At 62.7% G+C, this 19,589-nt stretch overlaps 5 pseudogenes; all 5 read left to right on the plus strand.

Moving 5' to 3' along the window:
• The first annotated feature begins 1,951 nt into the window (after positions 1–1,951).
• LOC142876276 (uncharacterized) lies at positions 1,952–2,070 on the plus strand (annotated as a pseudogene).
• A 3,760-nt stretch (positions 2,071–5,830) lies between these two features.
• On the plus strand, positions 5,831–5,949 carry LOC142875954 (uncharacterized; annotated as a pseudogene).
• A 3,760-nt stretch (positions 5,950–9,709) lies between these two features.
• Positions 9,710–9,828, plus strand: LOC142875955 (uncharacterized; annotated as a pseudogene).
• Positions 9,829–13,587: 3,759 nt separating this feature from the next.
• LOC142875956 (uncharacterized) lies at positions 13,588–13,706 on the plus strand (annotated as a pseudogene).
• A 3,759-nt stretch (positions 13,707–17,465) lies between these two features.
• On the plus strand, positions 17,466–17,584 carry LOC142875957 (uncharacterized; annotated as a pseudogene).
• The last annotated feature ends 2,005 nt before the right edge of the window (positions 17,585–19,589 follow it).

Raw genomic sequence — 19,589 nt, forward strand, 5'->3', positions numbered from 1 at the left:
GCCTGCAGTCGTGTTCCCGGGGTGGCACGGCAAGTGGCTTCTTCCACAGGCTGCTTGGCCTGGGCTCCCTGCACCTGGGCCTTTGGAGGACCGGCCCTGTGTTTGCCAACACTTCCTGCAGGGACCCAGAGCTGGGAGGTTGCATCTCTCAGCCCTGGGTCGGGCAGAGCCCCAGCGGGCCATGCCCACAACCTCTCTCAGCACCGGTCCCCCAGAAGGCTCCCTTGGGACCAGGATTCTCTTGCGGTGACTCTTTAAGGTCTGGCCCCTGGATGGAGGGGCACCAGGAGTAGAGGAGCAGGAAGGGGAAGGGGGTGGCCATGCGAGGGGACACTTTGAGGCCAAGTCCCAGCTTCAGCCTGATCCTCCTGGGAACCCCGCTCTGAGACAAGGAGCCGGGCTTCGCATTCCCACAGCAGCCAGTCGTGGGCTGAGGACACCTGGGGCGTTGGGAACTCCCTGGCTTCTCCTTGGTTTAACATCTGGAGCTGCTTGGGAATCGTGCCGCCACACACACCCGAGCGCAGGTGTCTTCCGCACAGACTGCGGGCCTCGCTCTTCTGAATGCCGCTAGCTCGCCACCCACCCACGGGTGAGCCTGGTCAGGGTACTTTCTCTCAGGGGCAGACTCTCATCCGGGCGGGCTACCGGTGTCTCTGTTTGCTCCTTTCTTTCTTCCATTTCGGGAAAGGCTTCCTTACTGGGTGTGGAAATCTCCTATGCCTTTCCTCGCCTATTCTGTCAGCTTTCAAATTCTCTTTCAGGCCGGGCGCGGTGGCTCAAGCCTGTAATCCTAGCTCTCTGGGAGGCCGAGGCGGGCGGATTGCTCGAGGTCAGGAGTTCGAAACCAGCCTGAGCAAGAGCCAGACCCGGTCTCTACTGTAAATAGAAAGAAATTAATTGGCCAACTAATATATATAGGAAAATGAGCCAGGCATGGTGGCGCATGCCTGTAGTCCCAGCTACTTGGGAGGCTGAGGCAGAAGGATTGCTTGAGCCCAGGAGTTTGAGGTTGCTGTGAGCTAGGCTAACGCCACTGCACTCACTCTAGCCTAGGCAACAAAGCGAGACTGTGTCTCATAAAAAAAAAAAAAAAAATTCTCTTTCAGTTGCCACCCTCACAGATGGATTAGGAAACCCTTCCCGGTGCACTCATTAGTGAAATGACCTCAAGGAAGCTGGAATCCAATATCTAATCGCCGACTTTTAGCGAGTCCACACGCCAGGGTGGTCGGGGTCCAATGCAGCCCCGGCCAGGCCCAGGCCCCTTGGACCGGGCCACAGGAGGACACAGAGGAGGGTCCCGGCCCCCACGAAGCGGTGCCGGCAGTTCTCCACGGGCTTGGGCGTTTTCCAGAGGTAGGAGATGGAGGGGACTGATTTCTTCAGCGCCCCACAAACCACGCCACCCCACCCCACCCATGGGACACCTCCCCAGAGAGAGACGCCCCATACACTGGCTCCCCTCCCCCTTGCGCTGTGCCCCAGCCCTGGCCCGGGGGAATAGGCGGCCGCCCAACAACAGGGCGAGGGGGGGCGCAGCTGAAAGGGGTTGTGGGGGAGGGCGGCCCCTGGCTGGGGTCAAAGGGCGAGCGCCCCGCGCGCGCGTGCGCAGTCAGCGGTGGCGACGCGCTGGGGGTGGGCAGCGGGTAGGTGAAGGAGGCCGAGGCCGGGGGAGGAGACGAGGGGGGCTGGAAGGGCTCCACCTTGACGAGTCCAGCCGTGGAGGCGCATCTTGTGTGAGTGTGAGTGAGTGTGAGTGTGTGTGTGTGTGTAGAGAGACAGCCCCCCGCCCCGCCCCGCCCATCACCCCCGTCCCTCGGAGCCCGCTGGACCCGGCGGCGAACTCAACAGGCCCGGCCCGGCGCGGGGCGTGCGTGGGGCGGGAGGAGGCGGCGGGGTTAGCGCAGAGAGGCTCGGCTTCTTGAGCGGGGCAGGGGCGCCCTCCGCCGTCCACGGCCACACCACCCTGAACGCGCCCGATCTCGTCTGGTCTTGGAAGCTAAGCAGGGTCGGGCCTCGTTAGTACTTGGATGGGAGACCGCCTGGGAATACCGGGTGCCACAGGCTGCTTCTTTTTTGTTTTTGTTTTTTTTTGGCCTCTTGTTCTGTCCCCTTTCTGGGAGCGCGGCGGCGGCCCGGGGTGGGGGTGACCCCCACCCTCAGCGCCCGCCGCGGTGCCTGGCGCCCCAGCCCGCACCGTGGGGCCTCCTCTTGTCCCGAGCCGCGACACCGCCGCCACGCGGCAGCACGCGTGGCATCTGGACTGTCAGGTCTCAGACCAAAGGTCTGCTCTGTGGGAACCGACACGCTGGAGGAAACCTTGAGAGTCTGAGAGGGGAGGGAGTTCCAGAAGAAGGCCAGGATGTCATTTTGAGGGAGTGTGTGACCAGAACTCGTCCCGTTGCTTTTGGGGTTCTATGGGCTACACGTAGGAATCTTTGGTGGTGGCACCTGATGTTGGGGGATCCGGAGTCACACCCAGACCTGCTCCACAGGCTTCCTTTTACTTTTCTCTTCGGATTCATTATTTTTAAAAAGTGTCCCTTACCTCTATTATTGCATTTTCTTTTCTCTCTCTTTTCAAGCAGATGATGGGAGTCCAAGTATTCAGGTGACATGTGTTGCCCGTGCCCCCCTCCCCGCTGTGTTCTTATTCATATACCTCTCATGTTGCTCCAGCGTATCGTGGGGGTACCAATGTTAAGGTCGGGTACGTTGCCCTCTCCAAGCCTCCCCCCTCGGGTCAGAGCTTCACGTGCGCCCATCCCCCAGTCGGTGCGCACCCACCCCATTCCCAATGGATGTGTATGCCCATCCCCTCCCCCCACCCGCCCGACACCCACCCGATGAAGGTGATTCCTCTCCGTCCACTTAGGTGTCCATCCGTTCGTACCAATTTGCCGGTGAGCGCGCTCACGTGGTGCTCGTGTGTCCATTCTTGGGATACCTGGCCTACTGGAACGGGTTCCAGCTCTGGCCAGGAGAACACGAGAGGCGCCCTCTCACCGCTGCTCCTCACAGCCGAATGGCACTCCGTGGTGTCCACGCGCCACATTTTATTAATGCACTCCTGGATGGATGGGCACTCGGGTCGCTTCCACATCTTTGCGATTGTGAATTGTGCCCTAACTGTAACCCTAACCCTTACCCAGCCCGTCTCCTCTGCCCCTGCCTGACGCACTCCTCCCCGGCCAGGCCCGTCACTGTCCTGGGCCCCCGCCTGACCGGCTCCTTCCCGCCCGGCCTGTCACCGTCCTCTGCCCCTGCCTGACATGCTCCTTCCCGCCGGGCCTCTCACCGTCCTCGGCCCCTGCCTGACCGGCTCCTCCGTCGCCTGGGCCTTCCAAGGGCTTGGTGTGGACGCTGCTTCCAGGAAGCCCTCCAGAAACCCGGCAGCAGGGTGGCCGCAGCAGTCTCCAGCAGCGGTCCCTAAGTCGCGTGCGGGGGACGTGCCCCGGCTGTGCCGCGGGGGGGGCCCAGCCTGGTGTCTTCCCTGAGGCCCTGCGGCTGCCGGCTGCCGCCCCCCGCAAGGGGAGAGCCGCGGAGGTGGGGACCGCCTCCTGATGGGATCCCGGGGCTCTCTGTCCTGCCCGAAGGCCCAGCTGGCCTGCGGGTCCTTAGAGTGGCAAAAACCTCCGAAAACTGAGACTGAGGGTCCGGTGGGTGTCTGCACTTTTGTGCTGGGCACCCCAGGGAGGCCCGGGGGCTGGCTGGACAACGTGGTCTGCTGGGCGGGGGGTTTGGAGGAGCAACTGATGCCCTTTGCACTTTGGGTAGCAAGAGTCTGAGGTGTCTCCGAGCCCTGTGCCATGTCGGGGGGGGGGGGTGCGGGTGGGAGGAGGAGGAGGAGGAGGTGGGAAGGGCCGGGGCCTGCAGTCGTGTTCCCGGGGTGGCACGGCAAGTGGCTTCTTCCACAGGCTGCTTGGCCTGGGCTCCCTGCACCTGGGCCTTTGGAGGACCGGCCCTGTGTTTGCCAACACTTCCTGCAGGGACCCAGAGCTGGGAGGTTGCATCTCTCAGCCCTGGGTCGGGCAGAGCCCCAGCGGGCCATGCCCACAACCTCTCTCAGCACCGGTCCCCCAGAAGGCTCCCTTGGGACCAGGATTCTCTTGCGGTGACTCTTTAAGGTCTGGCCCCTGGATGGAGGGGCACCAGGAGTAGAGGAGCAGGAAGGGGAAGGGGGTGGCCATGCGAGGGGACACTTTGAGGCCAAGTCCCAGCTTCAGCCTGATCCTCCTGGGAACCCCGCTCTGAGACAAGGAGCCGGGCTTCGCATTCCCACAGCAGCCAGTCGTGGGCTGAGGACACCTGGGGCGTTGGGAACTCCCTGGCTTCTCCTTGGTTTAACATCTGGAGCTGCTTGGGAATCGTGCCGCCACACACACCCGAGTGCAGGTGTCTTCCGCACAGACTGCGGGCCTCGCTCTTCTGAATGCCGCTAGCTCGCCACCCACCCACGGGTGAGCCTGGTCAGGGTACTTTCTCTCAGGGGCAGACTCTCATCCGGGCGGGCTACCGGTGTCTCTGTTTGCTCCTTTCTTTCTTCCATTTCGGGAAAGGCTTCCTTACTGGGTGTGGAAATCTCCTATGCCTTTCCTCGCCTATTCTGTCAGCTTTCAAATTCTCTTTCAGGCCGGGCGCGGTGGCTCAAGCCTGTAATCCTAGCTCTCTGGGAGGCCGAGGCGGGCGGATTGCTCGAGGTCAGGAGTTCGAAACCAGCCTGAGCAAGAGCCAGACCCGGTCTCTACTGTAAATAGAAAGAAATTAATTGGCCAACTAATATATATAGGAAAATGAGCCAGGCATGGTGGCGCATGCCTGTAGTCCCAGCTACTTGGGAGGCTGAGGCAGAAGGATTGCTTGAGCCCAGGAGTTTGAGGTTGCTGTGAGCTAGGCTAACGCCACTGCACTCACTCTAGCCTAGGCAACAAAGCGAGACTGTGTCTCATAAAAAAAAAAAAAAAAATTCTCTTTCAGTTGCCACCCTCACAGATGGATTAGGAAACCCTTCCCGGTGCACTCATTAGTGAAATGACCTCAAGGAAGCTGGAATCCAATATCTAATCGCCGACTTTTAGCGAGTCCACACGCCAGGGTGGTCGGGGTCCAATGCAGCCCCGGCCAGGCCCAGGCCCCTTGGACCGGGCCACAGGAGGACACAGAGGAGGGTCCCGGCCCCCACGAAGCGGTGCCGGCAGTTCCCCACGGGCTTGGGCGTTTTCCAGAGGTAGGAGATGGAGGGGACTGATTTCTTCAGCGCCCCACAAACCACGCCACCCCACCCCACCCATGGGACACATCCCCAGAGAGAGACGCCCCATACACTGGCTCCCCTCCCCCTTGCGCTGTGCCCCAGCCCTGGCCCGGGGGAATAGGCGGCCGCCCAACAACAGGGCGAGGGGGGGCGCAGCTGAAAGGGGTTGTGGGGGAGGGCGGCCCCTGGCTGGGGTCAAAGGGCGAGCGCCCCGCGCACGCGTGCGCAGTCAGCGGTGGCGACGCGCTGGGGGTGGGCAGCGGGTAGGTGAAGGAGGCCGAGGCCGGGGGAGGAGACGAGGGGGGCTGGAAGGGCTCCACCTTGACGAGTCCAGCCGTGGAGGCGCATCTTGTGTGAGTGTGAGTGAGTGTGAGTGTGTGTGTGTGTGTGTGTGTGTAGAGAGACAGCCCCCCGCCCCGCCCCGCCCATCACCCCCGTCCCTCGGAGCCCGCTGGACCCGGCGGCGAACTCAACAGGCCCGGCCCGGCGCGGGGCGTGCGTGGGGCGGGAGGAGGCGGCGGGGTTAGCGCAGAGAGGCTCGGCTTCTTGAGCGGGGCAGGGGCGCCCTCCGCCGTCCACGGCCACACCACCCTGAACGCGCCCGATCTCGTCTGGTCTCGGAAGCTAAGCAGGGTCGGGCCTCGTTAGTACTTGGATGGGAGACCGCCTGGGAATACCGGGTGCCACAGGCTGCTTCTTTTTTGTTTTTGTTTTTTTTTGGCCTCTTGTTCTGTCCCCTTTCTGGGAGCGCGGCGGCGGCCCGGGGTGGGGGTGACCCCCACCCTCAGCGCCCGCCGCGGTGCCTGGCGCCCCAGCCCGCACCGTGGGGCCTCCTCTTGTCCCGAGCCGCGACACCGCCGCCACGCGGCAGCACGCGTGGCATCTGGACTGTCAGGTCTCAGACCAAAGGTCTGCTCTGTGGGAACCGACACGCTGGAGGAAACCTTGAGAGTCTGAGAGGGGAGGGAGTTCCAGAAGAAGGCCAGGATGTCATTTTGAGGGAGTGTGTGACCAGAACTCGTCCCGTTGCTTTTGGGGTTCTATGGGCTACACGTAGGAATCTTTGGTGGTGGCACCTGATGTTGGGGGATCCGGAGTCACACCCAGACCTGCTCCACAGGCTTCCTTTTACTTTTCTCTTCGGATTCATTATTTTTAAAAAGTGTCCCTTACCTCTATTATTGCATTTTCTTTTCTCTCTCTTTTCAAGCAGATGATGGGAGTCCAAGTATTCAGGTGACATGTGTTGCCCGTGCCCCCCTCCCCGCTGTGTTCTTATTCATATACCTCTCATGTTGCTCCAGCGTATCGTGGGGGTACCAATGTTAAGGTCGGGTACGTTGCCCTCTCCAAGCCTCCCCCCTCGGGTCAGAGCTTCACGTGCGCCCATCCCCCAGTCGGTGCGCACCCACCCCATTCCCAATGGATGTGTATGCCCATCCCCTCCCCCCACCCGCCCGACACCCACCCGATGAAGGTGATTCCTCTCCGTCCACTTAGGTGTCCATCCGTTCGTACCAATTTGCCGGTGAGCGCGCTCACGTGGTGCTCGTGTGTCCATTCTTGGGATACCTGGCCTACTGGAACGGGTTCCAGCTCTGGCCAGGAGAACACGAGAGGCGCCCTCTCACCGCTGCTCCTCACAGCCGAATGGCACTCCGTGGTGTCCACGCGCCACATTTTATTAATGCACTCCTGGATGGATGGGCACTCGGGTCGCTTCCACATCTTTGCGATTGTGAATTGTGCCCTAACTGTAACCCTAACCCTTACCCAGCCCGTCTCCTCTGCCCCTGCCTGACGCACTCCTCCCCGGCCAGGCCCGTCACTGTCCTGGGCCCCCGCCTGACCGGCTCCTTCCCGCCCGGCCTGTCACCGTCCTCTGCCCCTGCCTGACATGCTCCTTCCCGCCGGGCCTCTCACCGTCCTCGGCCCCTGCCTGACCGGCTCCTCCGTCGCCTGGGCCTTCCAAGGGCTTGGTGTGGACGCTGCTTCCAGGAAGCCCTCCAGAAACCCGGCAGCAGGGTGGCCGCAGCAGTCTCCAGCAGCGGTCCCTAAGTCGCGTGCGGGGGACGTGCCCCGGCTGTGCCGCGGGGGGGGCCCAGCCTGGTGTCTTCCCTGAGGCCCTGCGGCTGCCGGCTGCCGCCCCCCGCAAGGGGAGAGCCGCGGAGGTGGGGACCGCCTCCTGATGGGATCCCGGGGCTCTCTGTCCTGCCCGAAGGCCCAGCTGGCCTGCGGGTCCTTAGAGTGGCAAAAACCTCCGAAAACTGAGACTGAGGGTCCGGTGGGTGTCTGCACTTTTGTGCTGGGCACCCCAGGGAGGCCCGGGGGCTGGCTGGACAACGTGGTCTGCTGGGCGGGGGGTTTGGAGGAGCAACTGATGCCCTTTGCACTTTGGGTAGCAAGAGTCTGAGGTGTCTCCGAGCCCTGTGCCATGTCGGGGGGGGGGGGTGCGGGTGGGAGGAGGAGGAGGAGGAGGTGGGAAGGGCCGGGGCCTGCAGTCGTGTTCCCGGGGTGGCACGGCAAGTGGCTTCTTCCACAGGCTGCTTGGCCTGGGCTCCCTGCACCTGGGCCTTTGGAGGACCGGCCCTGTGTTTGCCAACACTTCCTGCAGGGACCCAGAGCTGGGAGGTTGCATCTCTCAGCCCTGGGTCGGGCAGAGCCCCAGCGGGCCATGCCCACAACCTCTCTCAGCACCGGTCCCCCAGAAGGCTCCCTTGGGACCAGGATTCTCTTGCGGTGACTCTTTAAGGTCTGGCCCCTGGATGGAGGGGCACCAGGAGTAGAGGAGCAGGAAGGGGAAGGGGGTGGCCATGCGAGGGGACACTTTGAGGCCAAGTCCCAGCTTCAGCCTGATCCTCCTGGGAACCCCGCTCTGAGACAAGGAGCCGGGCTTCGCATTCCCACAGCAGCCAGTCGTGGGCTGAGGACACCTGGGGCGTTGGGAACTCCCTGGCTTCTCCTTGGTTTAACATCTGGAGCTGCTTGGGAATCGTGCCGCCACACACACCCGAGTGCAGGTGTCTTCCGCACAGACTGCGGGCCTCGCTCTTCTGAATGCCGCTAGCTCGCCACCCACCCACGGGTGAGCCTGGTCAGGGTACTTTCTCTCAGGGGCAGACTCTCATCCGGGCGGGCTACCGGTGTCTCTGTTTGCTCCTTTCTTTCTTCCATTTCGGGAAAGGCTTCCTTACTGGGTGTGGAAATCTCCTATGCCTTTCCTCGCCTATTCTGTCAGCTTTCAAATTCTCTTTCAGGCCGGGCGCGGTGGCTCAAGCCTGTAATCCTAGCTCTCTGGGAGGCCGAGGCGGGCGGATTGCTCGAGGTCAGGAGTTCGAAACCAGCCTGAGCAAGAGCCAGACCCGGTCTCTACTGTAAATAGAAAGAAATTAATTGGCCAACTAATATATATAGGAAAATGAGCCAGGCATGGTGGCGCATGCCTGTAGTCCCAGCTACTTGGGAGGCTGAGGCAGAAGGATTGCTTGAGCCCAGGAGTTTGAGGTTGCTGTGAGCTAGGCTAACGCCACTGCACTCACTCTAGCCTAGGCAACAAAGCGAGACTGTGTCTCATAAAAAAAAAAAAAAAAATTCTCTTTCAGTTGCCACCCTCACAGATGGATTAGGAAACCCTTCCCGGTGCACTCATTAGTGAAATGACCTCAAGGAAGCTGGAATCCAATATCTAATCGCCGACTTTTAGCGAGTCCACACGCCAGGGTGGTCGGGGTCCAATGCAGCCCCGGCCAGGCCCAGGCCCCTTGGACCGGGCCACAGGAGGACACAGAGGAGGGTCCCGGCCCCCACGAAGCGGTGCCGGCAGTTCCCCACGGGCTTGGGCGTTTTCCAGAGGTAGGAGATGGAGGGGACTGATTTCTTCAGCGCCCCACAAACCACGCCACCCCACCCCACCCATGGGACACATCCCCAGAGAGAGACGCCCCATACACTGGCTCCCCTCCCCCTTGCGCTGTGCCCCAGCCCTGGCCCGGGGGAATAGGCGGCCGCCCAACAACAGGGCGAGGGGGGGCGCAGCTGAAAGGGGTTGTGGGGGAGGGCGGCCCCTGGCTGGGGTCAAAGGGCGAGCGCCCCGCGCGCGCGTGCGCAGTCAGCGGTGGCGACGCGCTGGGGGTGGGCAGCGGGTAGGTGAAGGAGGCCGAGGCCGGGGGAGGAGACGAGGGGGGCTGGAAGGGCTCCACCTTGACGAGTCCAGCCGTGGAGGCGCATCTTGTGTGAGTGTGAGTGAGTGTGAGTGTGTGTGTGTGTGTGTGTGTGTAGAGAGACAGCCCCCCGCCCCGCCCCGCCCATCACCCCCGTCCCTCGGAGCCCGCTGGACCCGGCGGCGAACTCAACAGGCCCGGCCCGGCGCGGGGCGTGCGTGGGGCGGGAGGAGGCGGCGGGGTTAGCGCAGAGAGGCTCGGCTTCTTGAGCGGGGCAGGGGCGCCCTCCGCCGTCCACGGCCACACCACCCTGAACGCGCCCGATCTCGTCTGGTCTCGGAAGCTAAGCAGGGTCGGGCCTCGTTAGTACTTGGATGGGAGACCGCCTGGGAATACCGGGTGCCACAGGCTGCTTCTTTTTTGTTTTTGTTTTTTTTTGGCCTCTTGTTCTGTCCCCTTTCTGGGAGCGCGGCGGCGGCCCGGGGTGGGGGTGACCCCCACCCTCAGCGCCCGCCGCGGTGCCTGGCGCCCCAGCCCGCACCGTGGGGCCTCCTCTTGTCCCGAGCCGCGACACCGCCGCCACGCGGCAGCACGCGTGGCATCTGGACTGTCAGGTCTCAGACCAAAGGTCTGCTCTGTGGGAACCGACACGCTGGAGGAAACCTTGAGAGTCTGAGAGGGGAGGGAGTTCCAGAAGAAGGCCAGGATGTCATTTTGAGGGAGTGTGTGACCAGAACTCATCCCGTTGCTTTTGGGGTTCTATGGGCTACACGTAGGAATCTTTGGTGGTGGCACCTGATGTTGGGGGATCCGGAGTCACACCCAGACCTGCTCCACAGGCTTCCTTTTACTTTTCTCTTCGGATTCATTATTTTTAAAAAGTGTCCCTTACCTCTATTATTGCATTTTCTTTTCTCTCTCTTTTCAAGCAGATGATGGGAGTCCAAGTATTCAGGTGACATGTGTTGCCCGTGCCCCCCTCCCCGCTGTGTTCTTATTCATATACCTCTCATGTTGCTCCAGCGTATCGTGGGGGTACCAATGTTAAGGTCGGGTACGTTGCCCTCTCCAAGCCTCCCCCCTCGGGTCAGAGCTTCACGTGCGCCCATCCCCCAGTCGGTGCGCACCCACCCCATTCCCAATGGATGTGTATGCCCATCCCCTCCCCCCACCCGCCCGACACCCACCCGATGAAGGTGATTCCTCTCCGTCCACTTAGGTGTCCATCCGTTCGTACCAATTTGCCGGTGAGCGCGCTCACGTGGTGCTCGTGTGTCCATTCTTGGGATACCTGGCCTACTGGAACGGGTTCCAGCTCTGGCCAGGAGAACACGAGAGGCGCCCTCTCACCGCTGCTCCTCACAGCCGAATGGCACTCCGTGGTGTCCACGCGCCACATTTTATTAATGCACTCCTGGATGGATGGGCACTCGGGTCGCTTCCACATCTTTGCGATTGTGAATTGTGCCCTAACTGTAACCCTAACCCTTACCCAGCCCGTCTCCTCTGCCCCTGCCTGACGCACTCCTCCCCGGCCAGGCCCGTCACTGTCCTGGGCCCCCGCCTGACCGGCTCCTTCCCGCCCGGCCTGTCACCGTCCTCTGCCCCTGCCTGACATGCTCCTTCCCGCCGGGCCTCTCACCGTCCTCGGCCCCTGCCTGACCGGCTCCTCCGTCGCCTGGGCCTTCCAAGGGCTTGGTGTGGACGCTGCTTCCAGGAAGCCCTCCAGAAACCCGGCAGCAGGGTGGCCGCAGCAGTCTCCAGCAGCGGTCCCTAAGTCGCGTGCGGGGGACGTGCCCCGGCTGTGCCGCGGGGGGGGCCCAGCCTGGTGTCTTCCCTGAGGCCCTGCGGCTGCCGGCTGCCGCCCCCCGCAAGGGGAGAGCCGCGGAGGTGGGGACCGCCTCCTGATGGGATCCCGGGGCTCTCTGTCCTGCCCGAAGGCCCAGCTGGCCTGCGGGTCCTTAGAGTGGCAAAAACCTCCGAAAACTGAGACTGAGGGTCCGGTGGGTGTCTGCACTTTTGTGCTGGGCACCCCAGGGAGGCCCGGGGGCTGGCTGGACAACGTGGTCTGCTGGGCGGGGGGTTTGGAGGAGCAACTGATGCCCTTTGCACTTTGGGTAGCAAGAGTCTGAGGTGTCTCCGAGCCCTGTGCCATGTCGGGGGGGGGGGTGCGGGTGGGAGGAGGAGGAGGAGGAGGTGGGAAGGGCCGGGGCCTGCAGTCGTGTTCCCGGGGTGGCACGGCAAGTGGCTTCTTCCACAGGCTGCTTGGCCTGGGCTCCCTGCACCTGGGCCTTTGGAGGACCGGCCCTGTGTTTGCCAACACTTCCTGCAGGGACCCAGAGCTGGGAGGTTGCATCTCTCAGCCCTGGGTCGGGCAGAGCCCCAGCGGGCCATGCCCACAACCTCTCTCAGCACCGGTCCCCCAGAAGGCTCCCTTGGGACCAGGATTCTCTTGCGGTGACTCTTTAAGGTCTGGCCCCTGGATGGAGGGGCACCAGGAGTAGAGGAGCAGGAAGGGGAAGGGGGTGGCCATGCGAGGGGACACTTTGAGGCCAAGTCCCAGCTTCAGCCTGATCCTCCTGGGAACCCCGCTCTGAGACAAGGAGCCGGGCTTCGCATTCCCACAGCAGCCAGTCGTGGGCTGAGGACACCTGGGGCGTTGGGAACTCCCTGGCTTCTCCTTGGTTTAACATCTGGAGCTGCTTGGGAATCGTGCCGCCACACACACCCGAGTGCAGGTGTCTTCCGCACAGACTGCGGGCCTCGCTCTTCTGAATGCCGCTAGCTCGCCACCCACCCACGGGTGAGCCTGGTCAGGGTACTTTCTCTCAGGGGCAGACTCTCATCCGGGCGGGCTACCGGTGTCTCTGTTTGCTCCTTTCTTTCTTCCATTTCGGGAAAGGCTTCCTTACTGGGTGTGGAAATCTCCTATGCCTTTCCTCGCCTATTCTGTCAGCTTTCAAATTCTCTTTCAGGCCGGGCGCGGTGGCTCAAGCCTGTAATCCTAGCTCTCTGGGAGGCCGAGGCGGGCGGATTGCTCGAGGTCAGGAGTTCGAAACCAGCCTGAGCAAGAGCCAGACCCGGTCTCTACTGTAAATAGAAAGAAATTAATTGGCCAACTAATATATATAGGAAAATGAGCCAGGCATGGTGGCGCATGCCTGTAGTCCCAGCTACTTGGGAGGCTGAGGCAGAAGGATTGCTTGAGCCCAGGAGTTTGAGGTTGCTGTGAGCTAGGCTAACGCCACTGCACTCACTCTAGCCTAGGCAACAAAGCGAGACTGTGTCTCATAAAAAAAAAAAAAAAAATTCTCTTTCAGTTGCCACCCTCACAGATGGATTAGGAAACCCTTCCCGGTGCACTCATTAGTGAAATGACCTCAAGGAAGCTGGAATCCAATATCTAATCGCCGACTTTTAGCGAGTCCACACGCCAGGGTGGTCGGGGTCCAATGCAGCCCCGGCCAGGCCCAGGCCCCTTGGACCGGGCCACAGGAGGACACAGAGGAGGGTCCCGGCCCCCACGAAGCGGTGCCGGCAGTTCTCCACGGGCTTGGGCGTTTTCCAGAGGTAGGAGATGGAGGGGACTGATTTCTTCAGCGCCCCACAAACCACGCCACCCCACCCCACCCATGGGACACCTCCCCAGAGAGAGACGCCCCATACACTGGCTCCCCTCCCCCTTGCGCTGTGCCCCAGCCCTGGCCCGGGGGAATAGGCGGCCGCCCAACAACAGGGCGAGGGGGGGCGCAGCTGAAAGGGGTTGTGGGGGAGGGCGGCCCCTGGCTGGGGTCAAAGGGCGAGCGCCCCGCGCGCGCGTGCGCAGTCAGCGGTGGCGACGCGCTGGGGGTGGGCAGCGGGTAGGTGAAGGAGGCCGAGGCCGGGGGAGGAGACGAGGGGGGCTGGAAGGGCTCCACCTTGACGAGTCCAGCCGTGGAGGCGCATCTTGTGTGAGTGTGAGTGAGTGTGAGTGTGTGTGTGTGTGTGTGTGTGTAGAGAGACAGCCCCCCGCCCCGCCCCGCCCATCACCCCCGTCCCTCGGAGCCCGCTGGACCCGGCGGCGAACTCAACAGGCCCGGCCCGGCGCGGGGCGTGCGTGGGGCGGGAGGAGGCGGCGGGGTTAGCGCAGAGAGGCTCGGCTTCTTGAGCGGGGCAGGGGCGCCCTCCGCCGTCCACGGCCACACCACCCTGAACGCGCCCGATCTCGTCTGGTCTCGGAAGCTAAGCAGGGTCGGGCCTCGTTAGTACTTGGATGGGAGACCGCCTGGGAATACCGGGTGCCACAGGCTGCTTCTTTTTTGTTTTTGTTTTTTTTTGGCCTCTTGTTCTGTCCCCTTTCTGGGAGCGCGGCGGCGGCCCGGGGTGGGGGTGACCCCCACCCTCAGCGCCCGCCGCGGTGCCTGGCGCCCCAGCCCGCACCGTGGGGCCTCCTCTTGTCCCGAGCCGCGACACCGCCGCCACGCGGCAGCACGCGTGGCATCTGGACTGTCAGGTCTCAGACCAAAGGTCTGCTCTGTGGGAACCGACACGCTGGAGGAAACCTTGAGAGTCTGAGAGGGGAGGGAGTTCCAGAAGAAGGCCAGGATGTCATTTTGAGGGAGTGTGTGACCAGAACTCGTCCCGTTGCTTTTGGGGTTCTATGGGCTACACGTAGGAATCTTTGGTGGTGGCACCTGATGTTGGGGGATCCGGAGTCACACCCAGACCTGCTCCACAGGCTTCCTTTTACTTTTCTCTTCGGATTCATTATTTTTAAAAAGTGTCCCTTACCTCTATTATTGCATTTTCTTTTCTCTCTCTTTTCAAGCAGATGATGGGAGTCCAAGTATTCAGGTGACATGTGTTGCCCGTGCCCCCCTCCCCGCTGTGTTCTTATTCATATACCTCTCATGTTGCTCCAGCGTATCGTGGGGGTACCAATGTTAAGGTCGGGTACGTTGCCCTCTCCAAGCCTCCCCCCTCGGGTCAGAGCTTCACGTGCGCCCATCCCCCAGTCGGTGCGCACCCACCCCATTCCCAATGGATGTGTATGCCCATCCCCTCCCCCCACCCGCCCGACACCCACCCGATGAAGGTGATTCCTCTCCGTCCACTTAGGTGTCCATCCGTTCGTACCAATTTGCCGGTGAGCGCGCTCACGTGGTGCTCGTGTGTCCATTCTTGGGATACCTGGCCTACTGGAACGGGTTCCAGCTCTGGCCAGGAGAACACGAGAGGCGCCCTCTCACCGCTGCTCCTCACAGCCGAATGGCACTCCGTGGTGTCCACGCGCCACATTTTATTAATGCACTCCTGGATGGATGGGCACTCGGGTCGCTTCCACATCTTTGCGATTGTGAATTGTGCCCTAACTGTAACCCTAACCCTTACCCAGCCCGTCTCCTCTGCCCCTGCCTGACGCACTCCTCCCCGGCCAGGCCCGTCACTGTCCTGGGCCCCCGCCTGACCGGCTCCTTCCCGCCCGGCCTGTCACCGTCCTCTGCCCCTGCCTGACATGCTCCTTCCCGCCGGGCCTCTCACCGTCCTCGGCCCCTGCCTGACCGGCTCCTCCGTCGCCTGGGCCTTCCAAGGGCTTGGTGTGGACGCTGCTTCCAGGAAGCCCTCCAGAAACCCGGCAGCAGGGTGGCCGCAGCAGTCTCCAGCAGCGGTCCCTAAGTCGCGTGCGGGGGACGTGCCCCGGCTGTGCCGCGGGGGGGGCCCCAGCCTGGTGTCTTCCCTGAGGCCCTGCGGCTGCCGGCTGCCGCCCCCCGCAAGGGGAGAGCCGCGGAGGTGGGGACCGCCTCCTGATGGGATCCCGGGGCTCTCTGTCCTGCCCGAAGGCCCAGCTGGCCTGCGGGTCCTTAGAGTGGCAAAAACCTCCGAAAACTGAGACTGAGGGTCCGGTGGGTGTCTGCACTTTTGTGCTGGGCACCCCAGGGAGGCCCGGGGGCTGGCTGGACAACGTGGTCTGCTGGGCGGGGGGTTTGGAGGAGCAACTGATGCCCTTTGCACTTTGGGTAGCAAGAGTCTGAGGTGTCTCCGAGCCCTGTGCCATGTCGGGGGGGGGGTGCGGGTGGGAGGAGGAGGAGGAGGAGGTGGGAAGGGCCGGGGCCTGCAGTCGTGTTCCCGGGGTGGCACGGCAAGTGGCTTCTTCCACAGGCTGCTTGGCCTGGGCTCCCTGCACCTGGGCCTTTGGAGGACCGGCCCTGTGTTTGCCAACACTTCCTGCAGGGACCCAGAGCTGGGAGGTTGCATCTCTCAGCCCTGGGTCGGGCAGAGCCCCAGCGGGCCATGCCCACAACCTCTCTCAGCACCGGTCCCCCAGAAGGCTCCCTTGGGACCAGGATTCTCTTGCGGTGACTCTTTAAGGTCTGGCCCCTGGATGGAGGGGCACCAGGAGTAGAGGAGCAGGAAGGGGAAGGGGGTGGCCATGCGAGGGGACACTTTGAGGCCAAGTCCCAGCTTCAGCCTGATCCTCCTGGGAACCCCGCTCTGAGACAAGGAGCCGGGCTTCGCATTCCCACAGCAGCCAGTCGTGGGCTGAGGACACCTGGGGCGTTGGGAACTCCCTGGCTTCTCCTTGGTTTAACATCTGGAGCTGCTTGGGAATCGTGCCGCCACACACACCCGAGCGCAGGTGTCTTCCGCACAGACTGCGGGCCTCGCTCTTCTGAATGCCGCTAGCTCGCCACCCACCCACGGGTGAGCCTGGTCAGGGTACTTTCTCTCAGGGGCAGACTCTCATCCGGGCGGGCTACCGGTGTCTCTGTTTGCTCCTTTCTTTCTTCCATTTCGGGAAAGGCTTCCTTACTGGGTGTGGAAATCTCCTATGCCTTTCCTCGCCTATTCTGTCAGCTTTCAAATTCTCTTTCAGGCCGGGCGCGGTGGCTCAAGCCTGTAATCCTAGCTCTCTGGGAGGCCGAGGCGGGCGGATTGCTCGAGGTCAGGAGTTCGAAACCAGCCTGAGCAAGAGCCAGACCCGGTCTCTACTGTAAATAGAAAGAAATTAATTGGCCAACTAATATATATAGGAAAATGAGCCAGGCATGGTGGCGCATGCCTGTAGTCCCAGCTACTTGGGAGGCTGAGGCAGAAGGATTGCTTGAGCCCAGGAGTTTGAGGTTGCTGTGAGCTAGGCTAACGCCACTGCACTCACTCTAGCCTAGGCAACAAAGCGAGACTGTGTCTCATAAAAAAAAAAAAAAAAATTCTCTTTCAGTTGCCACCCTCACAGATGGATTAGGAAACCCTTCCCGGTGCACTCATTAGTGAAATGACCTCAAGGAAGCTGGAATCCAATATCTAATCGCCGACTTTTAGCGAGTCCACACGCCAGGGTGGTCGGGGTCCAATGCAGCCCCGGCCAGGCCCAGGCCCCTTGGACCGGGCCACAGGAGGACACAGAGGAGGGTCCCGGCCCCCACGAAGCGGTGCCGGCAGTTCTCCACGGGCTTGGGCGTTTTCCAGAGGTAGGAGATGGAGGGGACTGATTTCTTCAGCGCCCCACAAACCACGCCACCCCACCCCACCCATGGGACACCTCCCCAGAGAGAGACGCCCCATACACTGGCTCCCCTCCCCCTTGCGCTGTGCCCCAGCCCTGGCCCGGGGGAATAGGCGGCCGCCCAACAACAGGGCGAGGGGGGGCGCAGCTGAAAGGGGTTGTGGGGGAGGGCGGCCCCTGGCTGGGGTCAAAGGGCGAGCGCCCCGCGCGCGCGTGCGCAGTCAGCGGTGGCGACGCGCTGGGGGTGGGCAGCGGGTAGGTGAAGGAGGCCGAGGCCGGGGGAGGAGACGAGGGGGGCTGGAAGGGCTCCACCTTGACGAGTCCAGCCGTGGAGGCGCATCTTGTGTGAGTGTGAGTGAGTGTGAGTGTGTGTGTGTGTGTGTGTGTGTAGAGAGACAGCCCCCCGCCCCGCCCCGCCCATCACCCCCGTCCCTCGGAGCCCGCTGGACCCGGCGGCGAACTCAACAGGCCCGGCCCGGCGCGGGGCGTGCGTGGGGCGGGAGGAGGCGGCGGGGTTAGCGCAGAGAGGCTCGGCTTCTTGAGCGGGGCAGGGGCGCCCTCCGCCGTCCACGGCCACACCACCCTGAACGCGCCCGATCTCGTCTGGTCTCGGAAGCTAAGCAGGGTCGGGCCTCGTTAGTACTTGGATGGGAGACCGCCTGGGAATACCGGGTGCCACAGGCTGCTTCTTTTTTGTTTTTGTTTTTTTTTGGCCTCTTGTTCTGTCCCCTTTCTGGGAGCGCGGCGGCGGCCCGGGGTGGGGGTGACCCCCACCCTCAGCGCCCGCCGCGGTGCCTGGCGCCCCAGCCCGCACCGTGGGGCCTCCTCTTGTCCCGAGCCGCGACACCGCCGCCACGCGGCAGCACGCGTGGCATCTGGACTGTCAGGTCTCAGACCAAAGGTCTGCTCTGTGGGAACCGACACGCTGGAGGAAACCTTGAGAGTCTGAGAGGGGAGGGAGTTCCAGAAGAAGGCCAGGATGTCATTTTGAGGGAGTGTGTGACCAGAACTCGTCCCGTTGCTTTTGGGGTTCTATGGGCTACACGTAGGAATCTTTGGTGGTGGCACCTGATGTTGGGGGATCCGGAGTCACACCCAGACCTGCTCCACAGGCTTCCTTTTACTTTTCTCTTCGGATTCATTATTTTTAAAAAGTGTCCCTTACCTCTATTATTGCATTTTCTTTTCTCTCTCTTTTCAAGCAGATGATGGGAGTCCAAGTATTCAGGTGACATGTGTTGCCCGTGCCCCCCTCCCCGCTGTGTTCTTATTCATATACCTCTCATGTTGCTCCAGCGTATCGTGGGGGTACCAATGTTAAGGTCGGGTACGTTGCCCTCTCCAAGCCTCCCCCCTCGGGTCAGAGCTTCACGTGCGCCCATCCCCCAGTCGGTGCGCACCCACCCCATTCCCAATGGATGTGTATGCCCATCCCCTCCCCCCACCCGCCCGACACCCACCCGATGAAGGTGATTCCTCTCCGTCCACTTAGGTGTCCATCCGTTCGTACCAATTTGCCGGTGAGCGCGCTCACGTGGTGCTCGTGTGTCCATTCTTGGGATACCTGGCCTACTGGAACGGGTTCCAGCTCTGGCCAGGAGAACACGAGAGGCGCCCTCTCACCGCTGCTCCTCACAGCCGAATGGCACTCCGTGGTGTCCACGCGCCACATTTTATTAATGCACTCCTGGATGGATGGGCACTCGGGTCGCTTCCACATCTTTGCGATTGTGAATTGTGCCCTAACTGTAACCCTAACCCTTACCCAGCCCGTCTCCTCTGCCCCTGCCTGACGCACTCCTCCCCGGCCAGGCCCGTCACTGTCCTGGGCCCCCGCCTGACCGGCTCCTTCCCGCCCGGCCTGTCACCGTCCTCTGCCCCTGCCTGACATGCTCCTTCCCGCCGGGCCTCTCACCGTCCTCGGCCCCTGCCTGACCGGCTCCTCCGTCGCCTGGGCCTTCCAAGGGCTTGGTGTGGACGCTGCTTCCAGGAAGCCCTCCAGAAACCCGGCAGCAGGGTGGCCGCAGCAGTCTCCAGCAGCGGTCCCTAAGTCGCGTGCGGGGGACGTGCCCCGGCTGTGCCGCGGGGGGGGCCCAGCCTGGTGTCTTCCCTGAGGCCCTGCGGCTGCCGGCTGCCGCCCCCCGCAAGGGGAGAGCCGCGGAGGTGGGGACCGCCTCCTGATGGGATCCCGGGGCTCTCTGTCCTGCCCGAAGGCCCAGCTGGCCTGCGGGTCCTTAGAGTGGCAAAAACCTCCGAAAACTGAGACTGAGGGTCCGGTGGGTGTCTGCACTTTTGTGCTGGGCACCCCAGGGAGGCCCGGGGGCTGGCTGGACAACGTGGTCTGCTGGGCGGGGGGTTTGGAGGAGCAACTGATGCCCTTTGCACTTTGGGTAGCAAGAGTCTGAGGTGTCTCCGAGCCCTGTGCCATGTCGGGGGGGGGGGTGCGGGTGGGAGGAGGAGGAGGAGGAGGTGGGAAGGGCCGGGGCCTGCAGTCGTGTTCCCGGGGTGGCACGGCAAGTGGCTTCTTCCACAGGCTGCTTGGCCTGGGCTCCCTGCACCTGGGCCTTTGGAGGACCGGCCCTGTGTTTGCCAACACTTCCTGCAGGGACCCAGAGCTGGGAGGTTGCATCTCTCAGCCCTGGGTCGGGCAGAGCCCCAGCGGGCCATGCCCACAACCTCTCTCAGCACC

This window comes from Microcebus murinus, chromosome 14 (assembly GCF_040939455.1).
Source record: "Microcebus murinus isolate Inina chromosome 14, M.murinus_Inina_mat1.0, whole genome shotgun sequence".
Lineage (NCBI taxonomy): Eukaryota > Metazoa > Chordata > Mammalia > Primates > Cheirogaleidae > Microcebus > Microcebus murinus.